At 45.5% G+C, this 23,969-nt stretch overlaps 1 protein-coding gene and 1 long non-coding RNA gene across 10 annotated transcripts in view; one reads left to right on the top strand and one right to left on the bottom strand.

The window, feature by feature from the left end:
• Positions 1 to 10,805, bottom strand: LOC116270082. Its single transcript, XR_004178035.1, has 3 exons — positions 10,080 to 10,805; positions 2,260 to 2,420; positions 1 to 338 (listed from the first exon to the last, which is right to left on the bottom strand). It is a non-coding gene; the product is annotated as an uncharacterized LOC116270082 (long non-coding RNA).
• Positions 10,394 to 23,969, top strand: part of TSC1 (TSC complex subunit 1) — a 54,615-nt gene continuing 41,039 nt past the window's right edge. For 4 of the 9 annotated variants that reach the window (XM_009187941.4, XM_009187940.4, XM_009187934.4 and 1 more), the window contains exons 1-2: positions 11,113 to 11,230; positions 20,714 to 20,776. The gene's annotated coding sequence lies outside the window, so the exon portion shown is untranslated. Of the gene's footprint in view, positions 10,585 to 11,008; positions 11,231 to 11,419; positions 11,591 to 20,713; positions 20,777 to 23,969 lie in introns of those variants that run through there. The other 5 variants (XM_009187937.4, XM_009187935.3, XM_017949520.3 and 2 more) reach the window with 5 other exon arrangements.

Raw genomic sequence — 23,969 nt, 5'->3', positions numbered from 1 at the left:
TTTGATAACACCAAAATGACTCTTTTCCAATGAGCTACAATATAGATAGTTAATAGGGAGATAATAGACTGGGAGAAGAGTCTCAGACTGCTTTGCAGTTCCAAGAGAGGTTTGATCGGGTTGATGAAGAGTTCTCAAGCCCATGTCCTCCACTGTCAGAGTCCCACACCTCCTCAGAGCTGTCCTGCATTAGGACCCCTGCTGTGCCTAGTCACGGGCTGGGAGTGGCTCACGAGATGTGTGGCTTCATTGCAAATGGGGTATAGATCCAGAGCGGCGGCAGCTGAGCCTTCAACAATTAAACTGAGTGGCACATTTTTCATGGCCTCTGCAGGGACCTAAAAGTGAAATGTAAAACATAAATTTTTTTTATGTTTTAATATATTTTAATATATATTTTATGTTTAAATATATTTTTTATCTAACAATATAAATATGAAACATACAAATGGCCCCGCAGGGTGGCTCACACCTGTAATCCCAGCACTTTGGGAGGTCCAGGCAAGAGGATCGCTTGAGCCCAGAAGTTCAAGACCAGCCTGGGCAACAAAGTGAGACCCTATTTCTAATAAAATAAAATAAAATAACTAGCTGGGTGTGGTGCCACACTCCTGGGGTCCCAGCTACATGGGAGGCTAAGGCAGGAGGATGGTCTGAGCCCCGGAGGTCAAGGCTGCAGTGACCCATGTTTGCACCACTGCACTCAATCCTGGGTGACAGAGTAAGATCCTGTCTCAAAAACCAACCAACCAACCAACAACAAAAAAACCCCATACAAACAGAGACAGCTTAAGCATTTCTTTTGTGTGTGATTAAGGGTTGGAAAAGGCATTGTTAAACAAAATCTCAAAAACCCAAAGAGTAAGTCAAAAAGAAAAAGAAGTGAATTTGATAACACTCAAGTTAATGACCTTTTCCAATGGGGCATAATATAGTTAGTTAATAGGTAGATAACAGATTGCGAGAAGACACTTGAAATAGCTATAACCAGTTGGGCATGGTGGCTCACGCCTGTAATCCCAGCACTTTGGGAGGCCGAGGCAGGCAGATCATGAGGTCAGGAGTTCAAGACCAGCCTGGCCAACATAGTGAAATCCCGTCTCTACTGAAAATACGAAAATTAGCCAGGCATAGTGGCAGGCGCCTGTAGTCCCAGCTACCCAGGAGGCTGAGGCAGGAGAATCGCTTGAACCCGGGAGGCAGAGGTTGCAGTGAGCTGAGATTGTGCCACTGCACTTCAGCCTAGGCGACAGAGCAAAACTCCGTCTCAAAAAAAAGAAAAAAGAAAAAGAAAGAAATGTCTATAACCAACAAGGGACACATGTATAGAATACATAGGACACTTCAGCAAATCAAGAAAAAGATAGTAATTGTACTGGGAAAATGGTCAAAAGATAAGAGCCAGCAATCTATAGAGAAAGTAACCCACAGACTCATAACAAGGATATAAAAATGCTCCATCTCATTAAGTCAAAGAGAGGCCAGTTAAAACAAGAACATGTCCCTTTAGCCTGTTATACTGAAAAAATTAAAGAGCTAGTCAACACCAAGTGTGGACAGGGATATGGACACTTTCGTGGGATTCTGGTGAAAGTGTAGGCTGGGGCAGGCGTCCTGGAGAATAATTTGGTGGTGCATCTTAAAAGTAAGTCTAGGCTGGGTGCAGTGGCTCATGCCTGTAATCCCAGCACTTTGGGAGGCCAAGGTGGGCAGATCACCTGAGGTGAGGAGTTTGAGACCAATCTGGCCAACATGGTGAAACCCATCTCTGCTTAAAATACAAAAATTTAGCTGGGCGTGGTGGTATGCACCTGTAATCCCAGCTACTCGGGAGGCTGAGGCAGGAGAGTCGCTTGAACCCAGGAGGCGGAGGTTGCAGCGAGCCGAGATCGCACCACTGCACTCCAGCCTGGGGGAGAAGGGCAAGACTTCATCTCAAAAAAAAAAAAAAAAAAAAAAAAGTCTGAAAAACCAAACACCACATGTTCTCACTTATAAGCGGGAGCTGAACAATGAGAACACATGGACACAGGGAGGGGAACAACACACACTGGGGCCTGTCAGTGGAGGCGGGGAGAGGACGAGCATCAGGAAAAGCTAATGCACACTGGGCTTAATACCTAGGTGATGGGTTGATAGGTGCAGCAAGCCACCATGGCACACGTTTACCTATGTAACAAACCTGCACATCCTGCACATGTACCCCGGAACTTAAAAAAAAAAAAAAGTCTACAGTCTGAGCAGCATGGCAAGACCCACCTCTACAAAAAAAAAAAAAATTCCAGGCATTGTGGCATAAGCCTGTGATCCTGTTACTTGGGTGGTTAGAGGAGAGAATCCCTTGAGCCCAGGAGGTAGAGGCTGTAGTAAGCCGTGCTTGAGTCACTGTACTCCAGCCTGGGCAACAGAGCAAGACCTGTCTGTAAAAGAAAAAAAAAAGTAAGTCCATGCACCCTATGACCCATCACTTTTCCTCCCAGTTGTGTATCCCAGATAAATTCTGAGCTGGATCTATAAGGGAACAGTATAGTGTATAGTGTATAGTGCATACAGTGTGTAGTGCCTAGTGCATAGTGTACAGTGTACAATGTATAGTGCATAATGTATAGTGCATAGTGTATAGTGTAGTGTAGTGTATAGTGCATAGTGTACAGTGTACAATGTATAGTGCATAGTGTATAGTGCGTAGTGCATAGTGTATAGTGTGTAGTGCATCGTGAATAGTGTATAGTGTGTAGTGCATAGTGTATAGTGCATAGTGCATAGTGCATAGTGTATAGTGCATAGTGCAGTGCATAGTGCATAGTGTATAGTGTATAGTACAGTGTATAGTGTATAGTGCATAGTGTATAGTGTATAGTAGTGTATAGTGTATAGCGCATATAGTGTGTAGTGCGTACTGCGTAGTGTATAGTGTATAGTGTAGTGCATAGTGTGTAGTGCGTAGTGTATGGTGTATAGTGCATACTGCATAGTGTATAGTGTACAGTGTACAATGCATAGTACATAGTGTATGGTGCGTGGTGTATAGTGTGTAGTGTATAGTGTATAGTGTACAGTGCATAGTGTATAGTGCACAGTGCATAGTGTATAGTGCATAGCGCATAATGTATAGTGCATAGTGTACAGTGTACAGTGCATAGTGTACAGTGTACAATGCATAGTGCATAGTGTATAGTGTGTAGTGCATAGTGTATAGTGCATACTGCATAGTATACAGTGTACAATGTATAGTGCATAGTGTATAGTGCATAGTGTGTAGTGCATAGTGCATGTGTATAGTGCATAGTGCATAGCGCAGTGAGCATAGTGTATAGTGTATAGTGCATAGTGTACAGTGTAGAATGTATAGTGCATAGTATATAGTTTATAGTGTGCAGTGTACAGTGCATAGAGTATAGTGTATAGTGTACAGTGATGTTTATCACGATGTTACTTCTGGTGCTACTGCAGGTGTCAATCCCTAAGAGAGTGGAAAGTAGATTAGGGTAGGTTCACATTACAGAATAATTCTCAGCAGCTAGATGGAGCTTCATAACGATGCTGAATGGGGGGAAAAGTAAGAAACAGATTGCCACCTATAACATAATTCCACTTACATAAATTAAAAATGCACACACATACATTTTGCAAGGAAACATACAGACCAAAGGATACACATGATATGCGTGGCAATGGTTGCTTATGTGCAAGGAGGAAACTGGATGTGGGGAATGAAGATAAAAGGGAACAGGGCCGGGTGTGGTGGCTCACACCTGTAATCCCAGCACTTTGGGAGGCCGAGGTGGGCGGATCACTTGAGGTCAGGAGGTTGAGACCAGCCTGGCCAACATGGTGAAACTTGCCTCTACTGAAAATACAAAAACTAGCCAGGTGTGGTGGCTTGTGCCTGTAATCCCAGCTACTCAGGAGGCTGAGGCAGGAGAATTGCTTGAAGCTGGGAGGCAGAGGTTGCAGTGAGCTGAGATTGTGCCACTGCACTCCAGCTTGGGCGACAGAGCAAGACTCCATCTCAAGAAAAAAATAAAAATTAAAAATTAAAAAAAGGGAACAAACAAATGCAAGTATAAAAATTAGAGAGGGCCCCTGCACAAACCATGGATAGTAATGTGACTAACTCAGCCCTTGGGACCTGTTGTGGGCTGAATTTATTCCCCCAAACATTGACATGTTGATGTCCTAACTTGCAGTTCCTCAGAATGTGACTACGTATAAGGTCGCTGCAGATGTAATTAGTTAAATGAGGTCATGCTGGAATAGGGTGTGCTCCCAACTCAACGTTACTAGTGTAGTTATAATGCGGGGAAATTTTGGACACAGAGACAAGTTCACAGGGAGAATGTCGTGTAACATGAAGGCAGAGAACAGTGTGATGCATCTCAAGCCAAGGAACGAAGCAGGAGGAGGGGTTGAGCCTCAGGATGGCCAGCCAAACTCCAGAAGCTGGGGGAGAGGCAGGGACCAGATCTCCTCCAAGCCTTCAGAAGGAACCAACCCTGCTGACACCTTGATCTTGGACTTCTAGCCTCTAGAACTGTGAGACAATAAATTTTACTCCAATTGTTGGAATAACAGCAAACCAAGATGGCGGCCAGCCCTGTGGGCGCTTGAGCTACCATGGACACCGAGCCATGCAGCAAGAGTAGCTCTTGGCCCCTGACACTGCTCCCACTTAGCCTTAGTCTTAGCCTAAGTCTTGAAAGATTTATTCTAAGCCTTTTTTTTTTTTTTTTTGAGACAGGGTCTCACTCTGTTGCCCAGACTGGAGTGCAGTGACAGGATCATGGCTCGCTACAGCTTCCAACTCCCGAGCTCAAGTGATGCTCCCGCCTCAGACTCCCAAGTTGCTGGAACTACAGGTGCAAACCACTAAGCCTGGCTAATTTTTAAAATTTTTTTGTAGGGATGGGGTCTCATTATGATGCTCAGGCTGGTCTTGCACTCCTGGTTTCCAGGAGGTCACCTGCCTTGGTCTCTCAAAGTGCTGGGATTGGCCAGGTGCGGTGGCTCACACCTGTAATCTCAAGACTTTGGGAGGCCAAGGCAGGTGGATCACGAGGTCAGGAGATCGAGACCATTCTGGCTAACACAGTGAAACAGTGAAACCCCGTCTCTACTAAAAATACCAAAAAAAAGTAGCCGGGCGTGGTGGTGGGCGCCTGTAGTCCCAGCTACTCAGGAGACTGAGGCAGGAGAATGGCGTGAACCCGGAAGGCGGAGCTTTCAGTGAGCTGAGATCGTGCCACTGCACTCCAGCCTGGGCGACAGAGTGAGACTCCGTCTCAAAAACAAAAACAAAAACAAACAAACAAACAAAAAACTGCTGGGATTACCGGTGTGAGCCACCGAGCCTGGCCTGTTCCTGTCTTTTGACCTTGAAGTAGAGGTTTCAAGGGCCCTCTTATCCATCCTATCTCCTGGGGGTAGCAGAGTTCTTAAAAACTTGGGAGACAGGCCCATAAGCACAACCTGAGTAAGCAGGCGGTGTGGTGGAAGGAACGGAGGTGTGCATTTGGCAGGGGCAGTGGGCTCAGGGCATGGGCCTTTAATGCCATCCTGGGGGTCCCAAGAATACTTCCTGGGGGGGATCACATTGGAGTTGAGTCTTGGAGGAAGAACAGGTATGATCTGGGTGACGGAGAAAGGAAAGCATTCTTGGCCACCTCCAGCCTCCACGGTGGTGTTGGTTGTCAGGAACAGAAGTGAACATCTTCTAGCTCAGGTAAAAGTGGAATTTTTGTGTGTGTTATTTTTACTTTTTAGAGGAAGGGTCTTACTCAGTCACTCCGGCTGGAGTGCAGTGGCACGATCGTGGCTCACTGCAGGTTCAATGTTCTGGGGTCAAGTGATCCTCCTGCCTCAGCCACTCAAGTAGCTGGTACTTCAGTTGCATGCCACCGTGTCTGGCTAATTTTCATTTTTTGTAGAGATGGGGTCTTGCTACCCCAAGCAATCCTCCTGCCTCAGCCTCCCAAAGTGTGGGGATTACAAGAGTGAAAAAGTGGAATTTATTGAAAAGATACAGGGGCATCTTCCAGACCCAAGCAGGTCTCCTGAGCAATGGGTTAGTCCTGCAGATCTCCTTCCTGTCTGTTGCCACAGCTGCTCCTTGCTGGTCTGGGCATGCCGGCTTCCTCAGCAAGGCTCCTAGTAGCTCTTCCTGCTTAACCTCTGCTGTCCAGAGTGCTGCTGATGGCCACAGCTGGGTCCAACTCCGTATTATCCCCCCAGGGACCAGCACAGTCCCATCTTATTGCACAACCCCTGAAGGCACCTGTTTGAGGTGTTTTCTAAGTGATCTGCCTCTCCTGGAGTACAGCAGTTTGAATGATCCCCCTGCACCTGTGTAAAGTTGCAATCCTCCACCAACACAATGTATCTCAGTCTTGGGGTCTCTCAGTTCAAATTTTCAATTGGGGTCTCTCAGTTCAAATTCTCAAGAAGGAGAATCTGGCTGGTTCAGTGTGAGGAAGGTTTTCAGCCCTGATCCAGGTCCAATCAGGGTGTGTGTGTGTGTTTGGGGGGGGGGGGGTTTGGCTTGATTCACAGTGAGTAGCCCGGGCTGAAGGCAGATTCTCTAAGAAGGGGTTGTAGCAGTTGGGATCCTGGCGGGAAACAGTAGCACCCTCCAAGGGATAATTAAAAAGACAGGTGTGAGCAGCTTCAGAGAAAAAAACAGGTGCTGAAGCACCTAAGGACTAGTGAGCTGTGGGGATCTGTGATCACCTCTGAGTGTGAAGAGTGAGTGAGGGGAACCATTACTAACAGCACGGGTAAGACAGGCCACGCAGCAGGAGCTGTGCATCACGGCCAGGCCAGGCCAGGTAGGAAGGCTCTTCCTCGCTCACCTGACCCTGCCGCACTTTGGTGAAATCCAAGAGGAGGGAGAGGACATGCTTAGCAGGTGTGGCTTAGAGGGGAGTCCAGACAGAGAAGGGCAAATGGAGAATGACCAGCACAGGCTGCAGAGGCCATCTGGTGCGGAAGGAGAGGAGACGGCCTGAGCCAACGAAGGGCGGTGTGAAGCCTCTGGGCGTTCCTTGGTACTGGAGGACACGGTGCTAGACAGCAACGGGAAACTGATGCGCTAGAGAGGCCAGGGCTGCAGAGGGCCTTGGGGACTACCAGCAGAAGCTCAGACCCCATCCTGTAGGGGATGCCCACTAATGGCAGGGCACCTGGCCAGGAGGCTGCCGCACAGACAGCTGAAAGCTAAAGCCAAAAAGCAATTCAAGTGGATGAACTTCGGGCACAGAGTGGGAAATATTTTTGACTGGTGGTGTCCTTCCAAAGGCCTCTGAATCCCACAACATTCAGAAGGCCTTTTGTTTATGAGGGACAGAAATCCAATGAAACTAGCATTGGCCAAAATAGTTATTACTTCATGGAACTTGGAAGGCCAGGGCAAAGCTGGTTTCAGGGACTCTGGAAATGCAGAAGATAGCAGCATGAATTTCTCTTTCCATCTCCGTTTCTGTCTCTTTCACTCTTTAACTCGACTTGTCACACACCTTGCTGTAGGACAGGGGAAGGGAGAGGCCACAGCCTCCTCATCGCAGTTTAGTGACCCCAAAGGAAAGAAAAAAATTGCTTTAAAAAAAAAAAAAACACCCATCTCTAAAGACCCAGAGGAGCACTCTAGTCCAGCTCAAGTCACAGGTCCACTCTAGACCAACCATGTCTGCTTGTTAAAGCAAACGAAATATGGCCTGAGAAGGACTCCGTACTTATATATTTGAGTCCTTGTGGACGAACGGTAACCCCGCTTAACAGGCACGCAAAATTGAAAACTTAACTTAGTAGTATGCACCTGTAACAATAGCCGAGTATTGGCCAATCCCAGCAGCCATGCTTCAACCACTCACAGACTGCTGAGTGTTCAAACTGTTCAAATAAGGCAAACGCCGAGCTGCAACCAATCTCACTGTTTCTGTACCTCACTTCCGACTCCTATACGTCACTTTAGTTTTGTTTTTTTGTTGTTGTTTGTTTTTTGGAGACTAAGTCTCACTTTGTTGCCCAGGGTGGAGTGCAGTGGCACAATCTCAGCTCGCTACAACCTCTACTTCCCAGGTTCAAGTGATTCTCCTGCCTCAGCCTCCTAAGTATCTTGCATTGTAGGTGCCTGCCACCATGCCCGGCTAATTTTTGTATTTTTAGTAGAGACAGAGTTTCACCATGTTGGCTGGGCTGGTCTTGAACTCCTGACCTCAAGCCATCTACCTGCCTTGGCCTCCCAAAGTGCTGGGATTATAGAAGTGAGCTACTGCGCCAGGCCACTGTACTTTGTCTATAAATTTGTTCTGACCCCTAGAGTCTCTCTGAATCTGCTGTGATTCTGGAGGCTGCCTCATTCGTGAATTCTTTCTCTCTTTTTTCTTTGCTCAATTAAATTTCATCTCATTGAACTTAAGTTTTCTTTTAACAACCTCCATGATGGGCATCTCAGATTGGCCAGGCCTGGTCCACCTGCTGTGGCCTGGGGCTGGTACTGTGACTGTGAGGACTATCAGCACTGAAAGAATTGAGGAAGGGCGGTTCACCTATTCAGAAGGCCAGGGTGAGATGTCACACAGCCAAATGCAGCAGATGTCCCCCACCACGTGCATCCCGTCAGCATGCCTGCCTACGCAGGGCTCAGCCCTTTCCTGCTCAGACAGGCCAGCCAGGAAGCCCCATCACAGGGAGGCTCCAGGGTGCTGTGTGGAAGGTAGTGGTCTGAATAGTGTCTGTTAAGCAAACGACAAAAATCAACCCCAGAGAAGTAGAAAACAACTTGGTGGCCCAGCCTGGTAAGTGGCGGAAGACGGTGGTAGAGCTGTCTTTGCCTGTCATCTTCGGCCTCTTCTAGCAAGCCACTGGTGGTCCATAATGAGATAACAATGACCATTCTTCTTCCAGACAGTGTAGAAACAGTGACAATGTGGTTATGGCCCCCTGCAGAGCGAGCAGTTGATGAGCTCTGCGTATGGCTGCTCTCCTCCACGGCAGAACGCATTCCTGCAGGGTGAGGTCATGGAATCAAGGAAGGTCAGGGTCTGGGGGACTTCCTGGGTCAGAGCTCCTGAGCAGCGCTGCTCCCCCTGCCCTCCTCCTTAGGTCTCTCATCACTGGTGGTCTCAGAAATCTCTGAAGACATGTGAATCCCTGCCCTGGTGTGAATGCAAAGGGACGAGTTTGTTTCTGTGAAGTAGTTTGCAGATTCGTGGAACTCAGAGAACCCAGATCCTTCCCCATTTCCCTCGACCATTCCATCTCTGGACCCCATGCAGACTATGCTCGGGTGGTGACACAGAAGAATTTAGTGTTTGGTGGATCCGTTTCTGGAAGTGATGAATGCTGACAGCTGGCACGTAACAGTTATCAAAAATAACATTAACTGGAGTAGGCTCTGTGCCACTTAGAGCTTAATGTCTCACTGAATTCACCCCAAATCCCCATGAGCTACCATTGTTATTAGCCCTATGTTGCAGGTAAGGAGACTAAGGCTCATCCAGTTAGTATGATGAAACTTACATTCAAACTCTGTTCTGTTTGAATCTAGAACTCTTAGCTTCCCCCCAGCGACTGTGTTAGAACAGAGGAAACAGCTCAATTTCCACCTCCCTCCTAAGCCTTCATGGCTCTAGACCTATGTTTATAAAGGTTGTTCACTGCTCAAGGGCGCAGGAGGGTTTGGGGCTGGTGGACAGGGGCCAAAACACAGCCCAGGGGTGCCATTTTTCTAAGTCTCACCAAGGCCCTATACTGACCAGCGGCGGCCCTACCCAGTACCATCCAGGGCCTGCTCCGAATTCTGACAACAGCCACGGTGCTGGCTACTGACACATCTGGCTCCCCTTAACTATGGCTGCCCCGCACTGTGACCCAATTGGTTCCCACGACAAAACCTGTTATTCCCATAACCCACCCAGCACCTTTTCGTCCCTAGGCTCTTGCTCCTTTGGTTCCCTCTGCCTGGAATAGCCTCTCCCCAGCCGCCTCGCCTGGTTCTATTAGGTTGGTGCAAAAATCATAGCGGTTTTAATGGCAAAAACTGTGATGACTTTTGCACCAACCTAATATTTCATAAAACCTACCTTTCCTTTAAAATCCAGCCTGATGCCTACTCCTTCAAAATGCCTTTCATATACCACAGTTCGACTTCATCTCGCTCTGCCTCCTCTCCCAGAGCTTTTGTGTTCGTGCTGGATGGAGCCCATCATACTCAGGCTCGCAATAACGGCCACCTACCTAGTGAGTGAGCATTTACTAGGCGCAGGGCTCTGGGCTAAACGCTGTCCATACTTCATCTCCTTGATTCTTCACGTCACAGATGTCATTATGCCCATTTCACAGAGGAAGAAACTGAGGCTTGGAGGACCTAAAGCCTTGTTTCAGCAGGAAACGCAATAAGGCCTTCTGATTTTCAAGCTGCCTCCTACTAGGGCTGGTTTTCCCTAGATGTCATGACTAGGTGTGAAGTGTGAGCTACCTGAAGGCAGACGCCAGGGCGGTCCCCTGCAATCCCGGAGGCGGGTTTCTGCAAATGTTCAGCCCAGGAAGGAGGGCTGCCCTGGCCCCCAGCTTTCCGCCCCTTCCTAGGTGAGCCGCAACTCCAAGGCTCCCAAGTAGGCCCTTCACCCACGCGGGCCCCAGCGGCTCCTTGGGAAACAGGATCGCTGCTCTGTGGCCGCCCACAGAGAGACCCTCGGGGGTCGCCAGGCAAGCGAAGGGCAGAAACGACTCGGGGGGTGCAAAGGGGAGGGCGCTCGAACCACACCCAGCCTCCTCCAGCTTGTTTACGCCTCTCTGCCGTGTCCCTCCGCCCGTCAGTCACGTGACCACCCGCCCCGCCCCTTGGGCTCTCGCTTGGCTCCTCCCGCCGCGCCGGCCCTTCTTTTTGCCTCCTTCGCGGAGTCACAAGATCTCTTAGCAGCCTCCTTTCGGGATCCTTCCGCCTGGCCCCGCCCCCTTCCATTAAAACCCTCCTTGCTTTTTTTTCTCGTCCAACCCCCATTGTGAGTTATGAGTGGGAGAGCCTCTTCCTTCCGGCGAGGTTGCCGAGCGCGGCCGTCTGTCCTTCCTTTCGAGAAGGAGGGGAGCGCTGGAGGGGGACTCTTTTTCGTGGCGGAGGCCGCCGACGGCCTTGGCCCTTTCACGACGGGGGAGGTGCTGTACGTCCAACATGGCGGCGCCCTGTAGGTTGGAGGGACTGTGAGGTAAACAGCTGAGGGGGAGGAGACGGTGGGTGAGTATGGGGGTGTCTCCCCCTCCTTTTTATGGGGGCTTCCTGGGGCAGCCTCGGCACCATGCCTCCAGTCGGGGAGGCTCGGAGGGGCTGGAGCAAGAGGCTCACTGGCTTGGTAGGGATCCCGGGGAAGGGGGGGGGCGTCGGAGAGCTCTCCCCTCCCTCTTATTACGCGCTATCTCCCGCGGGCCCGGCCGGGACTGGCGGGTCTCTGGGGAGGAGAGACGAGCCGGACCGGGCACTTCGCCCCTCCTTGGCGCCCGAGGGGACGGCTGCACCCCGGGCCTCGGTCCCTCGGGCAGGGGTGAGGTGGGCCCCTTCGTCAGCCCCTCACTTGGTGGGGTGACAGGTTCACGCTAGGTGCGGAGGGCACGGTAGAGACCCTTGGCGGGAGGGGAAGGGTCGCGAGGGTAGGGCTGGTCCTAGAACTTAAAGAGAGGGGTCGGGGTAGAGGGGCGTGGAGAATGAATGGAGGTTGCCTGTGGGGATCAAGGACTCGCCCGGACTCGGTGTCTCCGCTGAAATTTGCATGACTGTTGTGCCTCGCTCCGGGTGTACTTGTGGGTGTTTAATTGATGGTGAAAGACAGTTACCTTAAAGTCGGCAAAGGTGATTCCTAAGAGACAGCTATTTGCAGAGCCACTCCTAGGCGTTCATTCATTCATTTGAGGAACTGGAGGATGAAGAGCCTGCAGTCGGAGGGACCTTGTAGAATTAAAGCTCTTTCTTTGTGTTTCCTGTTAAAGAGTTTTGCTTTGTGTGTTTTGGATTTGTGGTGGGGACTTGGGAGGGGACGCGGTCCTCCTAACTAAGAACAACAGCTAACGTTAATGTAGTGCTTGCTCTCTGTGTGCCAGGCACTGTGGAGGTGCTTAGCAGTCATTATCTCCTTTGGTCCTCACGACAAAGAGAAGAGGCAGCCACTATTAACACCTCCAGTCTTCTCAAATGAAGAAACTGAGGCCCGGAGAGAGCAGGGTACTTTGCGTAAGATCACACCCCAATTGTATCTGAGCCAGGACTGGAACTGCTGGGATCTGACTGACTCCAAAGATATGACTCTTAAATTTATCTGTTATTGGATCGAAGCTGACCTGTATGTGATTAAAATTTATCATTTAGCCACGGTTTATGCACGTGTGTTCTGTTTAATGTTAAAGTGGGGGGATGCACTTGGCTTATCTGCCTTAGCTTTTGTTTGGGATGGCAGTGTTGTGCATGTAAATTTGTTAGTCTAAATTAGGCTAAAAAGTACTTGATATTTTAATAAAACCGATGAGTTTACTGCAGAAAGAAGTCCTGCTAAAATCCTTGCTGGCTTTTTTTTTTTTTTTTTTTTTTAAATAGAAAGCATAGAAATAACACTTCACGTTGCATAGAGTAAGCTATAAAAGTGCTAAAATAGAATAATACTCTTCTGAGATACTTTGATTTATAATTTTGGGATCAACTTGGAGTCATCTGAATTCAAACAGCCTGGCAAAGTGGAGCTGTAAATTTTGGGAAGCATTATAAAACCTAATCTCTGGGGAGCCTTCGATTTACCGAGCAACCACCTGTGATTCTTAAGTTGAGCATTCCTGAGTAAACCTGGAATATGCAAATGTGAAAACTGATTTAGGGTCGTGTAGGGAAATGTACCTTTAACAGTCATGCATCAGGCAAATGAGGCTCCTCAGAAACACTGAAACATTCTTTGCTATTGCCCTGGGGAGCTGCAGAATCTTCCTCTAACCACCTGGTGTAAACTTAAGGGGTATTTATAGAAGATGTAAACGGAAAATATCCTCTTACTAAAGTTAATATCTTATCCAAAACACTCTTACATCACGTGCCTAGAAGGGCAGATGATGTAAACTTTCTCTGCTTCATACATTTCCTGGTGTCATAAACACTTGGGATGTTCCTGAATTCCTGGTTAGAAAACAGGTGGCTACTGGCCTTTTTGTTTCGTAAAATTAGAGTGCTTCAAGTCCTGTGACTCAGTTGTCCTCTTCCTCACTGGATTAAGAGTAAAAACTGATACTGCTACTGTTGTGGTGTAATATGATGCCTTCTGTGCATGCCTGGTTTCACTTGTGAGATGAAACTTAACAGTCTTACTAGGGCAAATCTAATATATACCTCTGTATGTAATGTTTGCAGAATAATGAACTTGCTGGAAACAAGAGATCTGACACCATAGTGCTCATGAGAACCTCGATGTACAGATATTTGGCACTATAGTAGGTAGACCTACATATTCGGACACCTTGTGTATGTATTTTGGAAGAAGACTGATTCTGATGTGCACCAGAGGTTGAGGACCACTGGCTTCAAGTATCAATCTGGCTATTTTCATTTATTATTTATCGCAGAGGTATTTCTTAAAATAGCTTCTGGCCTCTTATGTATGTAGTGTTGGGTGAATTTTGGGCTCTGAATTAGAGCTGGCTTGATCTTATAGCTCTGTCTTCATGTGAAGTTTGTTAGGCTACAGGTATGTTTATTTCTGGGTTCCAGGCCCATAGTGAACTAAAATTAGCTTTTCCTGGAATTAATTGGATATTCTTGAATGCCGATGAGCCACATACAGCAGTATCTCAACCATTTCAGGCTCTCCTAAAGAGTCAGATAGCTTTTGACCTTCAGTGGGTCACTTAAGTTCTCTGAGCCTCAGTGTCTTCATCGGTGAAGTAAAAGTTGGAATGTAAATTCATGAGTATTTCTAGGCCTACATTTCTGTGATTTAAAGTCCTTTGGGGTGTCATTTAAACATTCTGACTAAATCGATTGAGGCAACGTGTTAATGGTTCTGTAATAACCAAATTGGTGACTTTGCGCCTACCCTGTTGGGTGAAGATCTGTTTAGCATTTATCCTTTCCTTTACATCATAATACTTTTTTAAAAGGTAATTCCCTATAAGTTTCCCATGCTATAAATCTCTGAAAGGTTAGTCTTTGCATTGGTTTTGTCATTTAAGTAGCCGAAGGCATGAAAGAAAGTGTACTTAGTAGCATTAAAATCTGTGCCTGTTTGCTTGAAGTGTGTCTATGTAGCATACACTCAAACACTGAGTTTTTTTTTTTAACCTCAGTTCATGAATTGGTAACTAATATAATTTGGATGGCATGAAATACTCATTCTCCATTTAAGTTCATCTGAAAGAGGTAAATTGTCAACAATTTGAGATTATTCTTTCTCTGGTTTACTTTTTAAGCCTGTAGTTGCTAGAATTTAGTAACCTTATGTCTGTTTTCATGGGGGAGAATAAAAATTCAAATTTTACACGCTGTATATAAAATATACTGTCTCAGGACCTTGTCAGTTTCTTGTCCTTTCTCTTGTTCAGTGCTAACTTTTGTTATGAACAGGGAATCAGCAAAAGGTAACAATACTTTTTACAGTTGAATGAATTCAGATTTACACCTAGTAAGTAAAATGCCTTAAAAACTGTGCTTTAGTCCAAGATAAAGCATAGTAGTTACTGCCCTACAACTCACAGGTCACTCTCTTAAGTAAATATGATGGCAGTAGAGGCCGGGAAGTGTTTGAGTAACAAAGGACAGTTTTGCCCTTCTGTTAGTGATGTGATGGAAGACACAGAGGGGAGCTGTAGGAAGAGCAGAGGCAGTGACCTTAATGTCTGCAATAATTAAGACTGCTACTTTGAGTAGTTCACAGAGCATAGTAACAAACTTGAACTGTATCCATTTTAAGTTACACAATGGTTTTATCAATGTTTCAAATAGCAGTTGTTAAATGGATAGACTGCTAAGCATTATGTACCCAGCAGTACATTTTTGTCAAGTAGTAATATTGTTACAATAAAGTTTATATTTTTTGAGTACTCATGTGCCAAACACTGTGGTATTTTACATGTCTGATTCCCCATTAACTTCTTACAGCCTTAAGAGGCAGCGTGGGAGGACGAAACAGGCTTAGAGTAAGTTGCCTAAAGTTACTTATTCGGTGGCTGAGCTGGAATATGAACCTTTTTGGTTGACGCCACAGCCCAAACATTTAGTCTTCCTCTGTGATAAACTGCTTCATCTGCTGACCTCATAAATTAACTCACAGGTCAGGTCAGTGGTTCTTAACTTTGGTGGTGGTGGGAAGGTGTGTGGACTCAGTTCCCCTCTGAAAATCTGTGGGAAGCTGTGGACCATATTTCTCTTCTACCCTTCATGTCCCATCATCACCAAAAAAATTCATACAGACATGGAATTTTGGATATGGCTTCAGGGACTTTATGGACCCAGCTTGAAACCCAGCTGATCATTTTAGATAGATTACTGCTCTAAAAATGGACTTAGGCTTTATTAAAAACAATTTTTTTGTTTTTTAACTAGTAGGCAGGAAAGGCCCAAGTCAGAAGGTGGCCTTATGTACCGTCTGGGTTATAAATTATTTTGTTAAACTTCTGTAGTATACCCAGGTATGTAATCTGCTAAGTGCTTGTCAGGCTTGGCGTTCGGTCTGTGCTGGTACCTTTAGCACCTGGGAGAATTCCATTGAGCCTTCTTCCCAAGGTTTATGCACGATATATATGTTTTTCCTTTTGAACCTCAATGGAGGTATATTAATGAATGAATGTTTTTTACCTTCATCCTTCTTCCTAGACCAGTGGTTGTGAACCTTTAGTGGACATCAGAATTACCTAGAAGACCCCACCCCCAAAGTATCTAATTCAGAGATCTGGGGAAAGGCCTGAGAATGTACATTTCTAACAAATACCCAGGTGATGCTCCTGCTAGTGGTGCCAGGACCACATTTTGAGAACCACTGCCCTAGACTATCAAACTACACCCTTTTTCCCTCGAATACTTCTATTTCGGTCCTGTAAACCTGAAACCTAAAGATATCTCACAGTTTGCTTTATATTTCTTTTAGGAGAAGCTCTGGGTAGTGTCTTTTTGAAATATACATGGTATCTGTTCAGCCTGTATTTTTTTAGTAAATAGTGTTGTTCCTGTTAATAGAAAGTCAAAACATAAGCATTATTTATTGAAGAGATACGCCTTACCACAATCAAGCTCTGGCCTGATACGCAAGTTACTAGAAAATTCTTCACCTTTGCGATAGGATGTAAGCTTTAGCAAACCATCCATCAAGGCCCCTAATGGCAGAAATTCTGAATGGAGAATCTGGCAAGTTGGAGCTCTCCTACCCCAGTTTGTCCTTGAGAGGGACTCCCACTGCTGAGACCTTTTAAATCACACATGACTACATGTGTTGGCAGGTTTTACCATCAGCTGTTTTACTCTCACATAGTAAGTAGTTATTTCCTACCCTTTTCTCCTTCCTTCTAGGCACTGATAGGAAGAGAGAATGGGAGCAAGTATCTTACCCTTTTTAGATGCATTTGTGCTGAAGGCGCCTTGGTTCACTTGATAGAATATTACCCTAAGAAGTCACCTGAGAATTCCTGAGCCAGAGCAGAGCATTAACCTAACAGTGTAACGTTTCTGCTCTATCTAACTGTACCTGATAATAAAATAGTCCATCCATGCCTGGACCTGTGTCTGAATTGTCCTTGAATTTTTATGGATAAAAAATTGGATATAGAAAACAAGTTATAGTGAAGAGACATCCGCCTTCATTTACACATGTAGTGCGTTTTTACATCATAGACAAATGTGTACAAAATTATCTTAGGCAAATTGATCTGCAGTCACCTATTTTATGTTACCTACAATCCTGAGGAGTCGTGGAGGGTAGTGTCTAGGCCACATATCACACCACTTGGTTTTGAAAAGTTCGAATATTCCCCTGTAATTTCAGATAAACCCTTTCTAAAGACATCTTAGGTGTCTGCCACTAGTATTTTCAAAAGGTATATATACCCCTTGGCTCTCACAGCTCATAATGCATCTTGGCTAGGGCAGAGATATGTGAAAAAAATGGCATACGGGTCCTGCTATTGACAGCTATCCATGGCTGTTAGGCTGGAGTTCATGTGTAATCCTAGGCATATAAGCCATCCATCTGTAAACACCTAAAGAATGATATTAGTTAAGATGAATGGTGAAAACAGATTGACCTATGTGCCTTCTGTTTCATCTAAAAATACTTAAAACACAGAGCCCTTATCTTGTTCCGCAAACCTACATTTTATTCAAAAAGGTTGCTTATAGAAGTGAAATTATAATGATGAACATAAGTGAGAACACAACTTTTGGGTCCAATATGAAAGGGAAAAAAATCTAGATCTGGAGTCAGGTTTCTTTTTAAATTTGGCTTTCGAAGGTAAGGACATGGATTGATACTGGTGTTCTGCTCTGCCAGGTGTTTCCATCTGCACTCCTTCCTTCCCTTCAGGAGGTTCACAAATCACATCTCACTTTACTGACCAGAGTGATGGTGCCTGGTAGCACCCCCCGTAGGGCAGGATTGAAATACAAATGAATAAGTCAATAAACACTTAAAAATATAAATAAGAGTAGAATAGTAGGTAGCCTTTGACATACCAACATAAAATTGCTACCAATTTAGTACCATTATCATTTTTAGTGCAGTGATAAAGAATTTAAAAGTCTTAACATTGAGCATTGGACAGAAACATTCTGCTAGGTAGGGGGTGGTGGCTCACGCCTGTAATCCCAGCACTGTGGGAGGCTGAGGTGGATGGATCACTTGAGTCCAGGAGTTCTAGACCAGCCTGGGCAACATAGGGAGACCCTGTCTCTATAAAAAATACAAAAATTAGCCGGGCATGGTGGTGTGTGCCTGTATTCCCAGCTACTTGGGAGGTTGAGGTGGGATGATTGCTGGAGCCTGGGAGGCGAAGGTCGCAGTGAACCGTGAGCCACGGTCAGGCCACTGCACTCCAGCCTGGGCGACAGAGCGGGGCTGTGTCTCAAAAAACAAAACAAAAAAACCAACCACCACCACCTTTTGGTGGTGTGCACTACTTTCCTAGAGTAGATCCTTGATGGAGGACAGGGGTTGTGGCTGGCCAGTCTACAGGATCTCATCTGGTGTAGATCCTAATTTTACCCTTGCCTTAGATAGTTCTTCTCAGGTGAAATGTCCAACACGGATTAGTTGCAAGAGGAAGTCTATATGACTCACTGGACTAACTGCTTATTTTAAGATTCTGATTTTAAGATTAGAGGCTCCTGCACTTTATTTATTTATTTATCTATTTATTTTGAGATGGAGTTTTGCTCTTGTTGCCCAGGCTGGAGTGCAATGGCATGATCTCTGCTCACTGCAACCTCCGCCTCCTGCGTTCCAGTGATTCTCCTGCCTCAGCCTCCCGAGTAGCTGGGATTACAGGCATGCGCCACCATGCCTGGCTAGTTTTGTATTTTCAGTAGAGACTGGGTTTCTCCATGTTGGTTAGGCTGGTCTCAAACTCCCAACCTCAGGTGATCTGCCCACCTTGGCCTCCCAAAGTGCTGGGATTACAGGCGTGAGCCACTGTGCACGGCCTGGGCTCCTGCACTTTAATTCAAGCCCTGTGACTTGCATTGAGTGCGACCAGGCAAGCACTCCCTGTCAGAATGGTATGATCCCTCTTTTCCGGAGGACCAGCCTGCCTGCAGCACTGTTCACAGGCTTGCAGGTGCCACTGAAGAGACCAGTGGAGTTTAATGTCTGGAATGTGTTCCACGTGGAAATAGAATTACCCTGTCATCTGGAACAGTGATTTTAATTGTTAGAGAGTTCCTCAGTCCACTAGTTTGACTTTGGCCATGGTTGTACATTTAAGAAGTTGGTTCAAGTTTTTTCCGTGTTTAGGGTAATTGGGTGTCCATAGTATATGAAGCTCAGCTTTCACACTCTATTCAACTCTGGAATGGCTGCCAAAGAAGCTGATTACATCTTACCTGATCTGAGCAGGGTGTATTTGCCTCTTGTGTGCCAGGTGCCAGGATAGACCCTAGGTGTCCCAGATGGTTCCTGTCCTTATGGAGTTTACAATCTAGTGATCAGATTGTACCTAAATATAGTTTGAAGGACCCATATTTTAAAAGCAAACTAGAATGTATTGATATATACTCATTTAGCATTGATATTTAATACAAGTTAATTTGGACAAAGTGGGGTAAAAGGGGGAAGAAAATAGAAAAATGGTAGCTGTTCACAAATAGTTTATGTCTGTTATAGAAGGATTAAATTTAAGTCATGCTACCTGAAGGCAGAATTAGGCTTTGGACATTTATTTAAGAAATACTGGCCAGGTGCAGTGGCTCACATCTGTAATACTAGCACCTTGGGAGGCCTTGATGGGAGGATTGCTTGAGGCTAGGCGTTTGGACATAGCCTGGGCAACATAGTGAGACCCCATCTTTAAAAAAAAAAATAGTCGGGCATGGTGGTGTGCGCCTGTATTCCTAGCTACTCGGGAGACTGAGGTGGGAGGATCGCTTGAGCCTAGGAGTTTGAGGTTGCAGTGAACTATGATGGCGCCACTGTACTCTAGTCTAAGAGTTAGACCCTGTCTGTAAAAGAGAAAGAGAGAAAGAAAAGAAAGAAAAAGAAAAGAAAGATTTTAACTCCTAGTCATTCCATCAAGAAGTGCCAGACACCATGGTAGCTGCTTGAAATACAGCACTGAGTAAGCTGCAGTCTCTCCCTGGATATAACTTCTAGTGAAGGAGACATGTTCAGTAATTAATCGAGCTTATTTAATTGGGTTGTGGTAAGTGACACAAGAAATATAGGCTGCAAGAGCATAACAGGGGACCTGACCTAGTCTGGAAGGTGGGAGTGGGAGGGAAGTGGAGCCTAGGAGGGCTTCTCCAAGGAAGTGAGCATTTAAGCTGAGATTTTAAGGATGAAGAGTGAGTTTAGGAGGAGCCAAAGGTAGAGTCTCTTAGGCTCAGGAATGGGGAGCATGTGGCTTGACCAAGAAACTGAAAGGCCAGTGAGGCAAGGTGGTGGGGAGGGTTGCGGAAGGGTGAGGACTGTAGGAACTGTGGCAGGCAGTGAGGGCCTGCTGGCCCACTCAGTGCTTTGTGCCCCTCACTGTCCTGGACCTGCCTCACATGGCTCCTCCGGTAACTTCGGTGTGCCCCACATTGTGCCGAGGGCAATAGGATGCATCATCTCATGTAATCCCCACAAGCCTTATGAGCTTGATGCCATCATTATTCTAACTTTACAGACAAGGTAACTTACAGTTAGACCTTGGAGACTTAAGATAAATAGCCAAATGTTACACACTAATAAGTTGCAGAGCTTGGATTTTAACCCGGAACTCTCTAATTCTAGGGCCTATCCTGCCCATTCATTTATACCTCTAACAGACATTAACAAAAGACAGAGATTACAAGTTCAGCACAATATAAAGAATTTTCCAGCAACCAGCTGTTCAGAAATGTAGACGGGGAGAGGCACGTGCTTCCAGTGATTATGAGTGTTCATTCCAGTGGAAACGTGATGGCCACCTGTTGGGGATAGCGGAGGAAGAAGCTTGTGCCAGATGAACCCCTAACTCACTTCTGATTGCATCTGGGATTTTGCTTCATTGTGCATATGTTTTCTTCCTTCAGTGACCATGAAAGACACCAGGTTGACAGCACTGGAAACTGAAGTACCAGTTGTCCCTAGAACAGGTAAGGTCTAACCAGGCCAGTGGTTAGAGGAAGATGGGAGGGAATTATCTTGCCCATGGTTGTGCATTCAGGGATTTAACATTTACAGTTTTAGCTACTTGCCAGGAACTGGACCATCTATGGCATGAAGTAATTAGCATTACTGATGATTATTAGTTGCTTATTCAGTGCCTGACACTGTGCAAAGTGCATTGTATGAATTACTTTTCTTCTTCACAGCCACACTTTCGGTGTATCCCCATTTTACAGGTGAGGATTCAGGTTCAAAGATGTCACGTAGTTTTCTAAAGACGTATAGCTAGTACTTGGTGGACTCAATTCAGCTCTGTTGAGCAGCAAAGTTTGGTTTTAACCACTTCATTAAATTAAAGCCTGTGTGCTGACACAGTCATTTAACTAGTGCAGAGGTTCTTAACCCTGGCTGCACCTTAGAAATCCGCATGGGTTTATAAAAACAAACCAAATGTGATATGCTCCAGACTTTCTGTAAGCTCTCCAGGTGATTCTAATGTACATACTGGGCCGAGAACCCTTGAGCTGGGGAGTGAGCATTTGCATCTTAACATGGCTATATCTGTTGTCTTACATTAATTTTTGAGAGATAAGTTATATGCTATAGTAGTTTTTAGGAATTGGAGGATCCTGTCTCAGAATATATCCTTCATAAATGTTGAGGTGCTGGCATTTCCGTGGATGGAATTTCCTCTTAGTGGCCTAACTGATCACTGAACTGTAATTTTGGTTTAGCAGTAATAGTGCCAAGTGCAACAGAGTTGTGTATAGGAAGGGTGTAGGGAAGACAGGAGGTGCTTGGTCTGCTGTCTTTATACATGGATAGCTGTGTGACTCATGCCAAGGCTCAGTGGTTGCTGTTTACTGTATTCTGTCACTGTCTGCCTCACCTCTGTCATAGGAATTGTGAAATAAGGTAGAGAGTTTTGTCTTACAGCTCTACATCAGTTCGTAAGTAGGGTCTTGATACAAACTGTAGACTGTCTAACAAGAAAGTTAAGTATTGTTCTCTCACATATGGGGAAAATTTTCTGAGTTTGATTTTTCATTTTCAGTGTTTTTGTGTGTGCTTCATACTGTTCCTTTTTTAGAAGTCCACTGTATGTGAATTTGAACCCAAAGTCAAAGGGTTAAGTGTTCAGATCATTGAGGTCCAAGCTAAATATCACCATCATAAAATGTAAATTCTGAGATACAAAAGTAAATCTCAAATTTTATTAAACATTTTTCACCATAGTAATTGTATTGCATTTTAGTAGTCAGATTTTAGAAGTTCGAAAATTTAATATAGGAGAAATACTTTGTGGACACTACTGGCTGCTAGGTTACTCCTGTGGTCACTATGTCACAGGTGTGTAATATCATCTCAGCTGGCACACAGCCTCATTGGTAACATTTTTGGACAAAGCAGAATTCAGGAAAGTTTCTGGTAGTTGGTTTTCTGGAAGGAACCTTGTACCTGGGATTCATAGCTTGGCAAGCCTCAAAGATCCTTACTCTAAAGTTACTAAAAATTGTTGGCTGCCTTTAGCAATTGTTTTTATTTTGAAACAAAAAACCCCCCAACTTTTAATAGCATTTTTCTTTTTTCATGGAATACTCTTGCTTATACTTTTGTCCTCTTTTTAAAGACATTTTTGGCCAGGTGTGGTGGCTCACACCTGTAATCCCAGCACTTTGGGAGGCTAAGGTGGGAGGATCACCTGAGGTCAGGAGTTCGAGACCAGCCTGGCCAACATGGTAAAACCCCGTCTCTACTAAAAATACAAAAATTAGCTAGGCATGGTGGTGTGCGCCTGTGATCTCAGCTACTTGGGAGGCTGAGGCAGGAGAATCGCTTGAACCCAGGAGATGGAGGTTGCAGTGGGCCAAGATTGTGCCGTTGCACTCCAGCCTGAGCGACAGAGCGAGACTCTGTCTCTATTAAAAAACAAAAACAAAACACCTGTGCCAAAGCCAGACAGCCAGCAGATTTTGGCTGAGTATAGAGACTGAAACTGAACTTTGGCAGATCCCTGCTTTCCATGTTTTTTGAGATCATAAGTATTGTTGGATCAAATCTGGTTACTAGCTGTGTAGTTTAAACTTGGTTCAAGGTTTCTCATGAATTACAAAGTATCAAGTATCTTTTATTGAAAAGTGATGACTAAGAACCTCCCTGCTGCTTTAGATTGGGTGGTCAGGGGAGGCCCATCAGAGATCTGAGAGACAGTCAGCTGTGCAAGGATGTGGAATAAGAGTGTTCCATGCAGAGAGGGAACAGCAAGTGCAAAGGCCTTGAACAAGAAAGAACCAGTATTCCTGTGTTTGGGAAGGCTGGGACTAGAGCAGAGGAATGAAGAGGCAGAGGGGGGTTGGGAGGTTAATAACTTGCTGGATCTTAGGAGGCCTTGTAGACTACTCATGAGTTTCATAAGTTCCATAATGTTATTGGCTCTTACTAATTCCATGGGAAGCCACCGGATGATTTTAAACAGAAGAGTGAGATTCTGATGTTCATATCTCAGTGTCTCTTGTGGTTATTTGGTGGCAAATGAATTTTGTAGGGTAGCATGAATACAAGCAGAGAGAGTAGTGAGGGGGGCTGCTGCTCCCTTGTCTCTGAGAGATGATGGGGGCTTCGACTGAGGTGATAGCAAAGGGTTTGCTGATGGATTAGATATGGTGGTGGAGGTGGTGAAAGAGTCAAGGAGTCACCTGGGTGTTCGCTTTAGACTGATGGTAGTGCCTTTTACTGAGATCCAGAAGATGGCAGAGTGATGGATTTTGGAGTGGAGATTGGCCTTGAAGGTCGTGCCCTCTTAATATGACTAGCATCATCTACAACACTGTACTGTGCACTGTATGTGGCCACTAAAGATAATATTAAACTAAATGGAATGTTGCTTTAGCATATAGGATACAGATATCCATTCACCCAGTTGCTGGTATTTTCTATGGTGAGTTACTTCCAAAGTGGAAAAGAGACTTTTATGGCTAGAGACTTTTGTGGCTAACACACTGATGCTTCATTGTGTCTGTGGTGCTGATCTTTAAGTGACTTTTCTCAGCCAGTCTCTATAGGCTGTAAAATGTGTTTAACATGTGTACATTTCATCCACCACCACCACCACCCCTGACTGAGTCCAAGTTGGGCTGGTTTCTTCCCCTTTTTTGTGCACATATTGAACCATGTCTTTTT

This window comes from Papio anubis, chromosome 13, assembly GCF_008728515.1.
Source record: "Papio anubis isolate 15944 chromosome 13, Panubis1.0, whole genome shotgun sequence".
NCBI lineage: Eukaryota > Metazoa > Chordata > Mammalia > Primates > Cercopithecidae > Papio > Papio anubis.
This window is presented reverse-complemented; position numbering and strand designations above follow the sequence as displayed.